Source organism: Pistacia vera, unplaced genomic scaffold (genome assembly GCF_008641045.1).
Source record: "Pistacia vera cultivar Batoury unplaced genomic scaffold, PisVer_v2 Contig52, whole genome shotgun sequence".
In the NCBI taxonomy this organism is placed as follows: domain Eukaryota; kingdom Viridiplantae; phylum Streptophyta; class Magnoliopsida; order Sapindales; family Anacardiaceae; genus Pistacia; species Pistacia vera.
The window spans coordinates 686,657-688,867 of record NW_022196357.1 but is presented as its reverse complement, the minus strand read 5'-3'; positions in this window follow the sequence as shown (position 1 = coordinate 688,867).

Sequence of the window (2,211 nt, the reverse complement as noted above, 5' to 3'; positions counted from 1 at the left end):
AATCACTAGGAGAGGGGATAGCAACCGGCAGCGTAATGGGGTTAGGTTGGTGGGGGGTTTTCGAGAGCGATGAAGCGATGGGTGGTGAAGTTGGTGATTTCCAATGCCAGGATTTACCAGAAAAGGCTTGAGATGTCGTGGCCCAAAAGGTATCAGTGGCCAGCAATTGGTGGAGTAAACGGATGAGGTATGATAAGGGTTTTGGTGAGAGGGCTAAGGGGAGGAAGATGATGATGTCAGGGAAGGCCAACGACGCCGAGTACATGCCAAAAAGGCCAGGAATGGCTATCATGTGCGGTGTAGCTAGGTTGCGAGACTCATCAAAAATCAGCCAAATTGAGGGCTATCAAGGCTGGGAAAACACTTAGGAAATGATATAATGATGATTTTGATTGATTTTGGTGAGAAAATCAACCGGAATCAGCTCCAAACGGTTGGCGGCGAAAGTGGGGTGGTGACGATTTATGTGAATGTTGAGTTTTGTGATTGAATTGGGGGTGAGTAATTTGAGACATATAAATGACCATTTTAGCCTTTCATTATTAAAAGAAATTCTATGTGTTAATTTAAGGGTGTAAATTGGAATATATGAAACTAGAGGTACAAACTTGTTATTTCGTCATACTTTGGGTGGGAATAATGTAAAAATTTTACAATAAATTTGGGCCTTTTTGGCTTTTTTTTTTAGGCCGCTGGCTTGGATAAGAAATTATACACTATTTTTATTTTTGTAATATATTAAAAAACATTTATAAAAATTTTGGATCCTTTTTTACCCTATTTTTTGGTAGCCCTAAGCAGGTGCCTCACTTACCTACCCCTTAGGTCGGCCTTGTTTTGCGCAAAGCCACACCCTACGCTACTACAGCTTTCCTCCATCATCTCAAAAAAAATAAAAATTATAAATTCTCTTTCCACACCCACAACCCAACACTATTGCCCCTTCACAGTTCACACCACCATAGGGACAAAGCCAGAAAAAAAATTCTAAGGGGGCCAAAATGTTATCTTCAATAAATAACAAGGCCAGAAAGTGATTAAAAAATTACAGCTCCATTTGTTTCACTCTTCCGAATATTATTCTGGTTTTTCCCAATAAAGTTAAATAGTAAAATTGGCTTATTATCACAATATTATTCTATATTATTTAATTCTTTTAAACCCCCCTAAATTTGTTAATTTAACTAAACAACCCCAATTTTTTTTTTAGAAATTGCAAAAACACCCCGGTCACCCTCCTGCGGTGGTGGCCGGCTGTCCCTATTTAATGGGTGGCCTGGGGGTGTTTTTGTTAACTTTTAATATTTTATTATAGGGGTGTTTAGTAAATAAAAAACATATGAGGTATTTTTGTTAATTTCCAAATCTTACATCGTAATACCCACCCAATTTAACCTTTTTCAAAATATTATTCTAAAAACTATTAGAATAATGAACCAAACAGACCCTACGTTTACCAGGACTAAAGTGTTACTTTCAAAAACTAAGGGTGTCTCATTTTATAAGGTTAAATTGTTATTTTTCTATATAAATTTAAAGAATTTTGTGGACATAGTTCCGCCCCTGTACCACCACCACTATTTTCCCCAACAATCCACATCCACAACCATTAATAACAAACAAAAGCAATTTGGTTTAAGGAAAATTAAAAAAAAAAAAAAAAAGAACAGAAAAAATAAAACCTGAGGGGATTTTCGAGTTAGCCCAAAACTTGGGGTTTTCAATATTATCCCTTCAGTAAATTCTGTTTAGTGTTGCAGGTTTTGAACATAATCTCACAAAATTGAGAGACTATATCCCACAATAGACACATCATAAAAATGATCATGTGCATTTTCTGTGGAAACATATTGTATACTTAAATAAGATTAGCAAATAATGCTTTCCTCTAAATATTTTAAGATTAGCAAAGAATAAAGTGTGACCATGAACCACTGAGATTGAGTGCAGCATAATAACCCAAAAAATATAGTTTGATACTCCGCTAAGGAGATTCAAAGGGATAAGCACCAATAAATTCATAACATGAACTAACGTCGTCATTATATTCTGTGTTCAATCTATCCATCTATCAAATTAGTGTTTACTTTTGAGTCGAATGTCTTAGTGTTGTGAATATACTGAAACCTATTCAATCTTGTAGAATTTCTATCGCAAGAAAAGGCAGGTGAAAACTTTTCTTAGAGGAGAAAGATAGGAAATGAGTAGCAA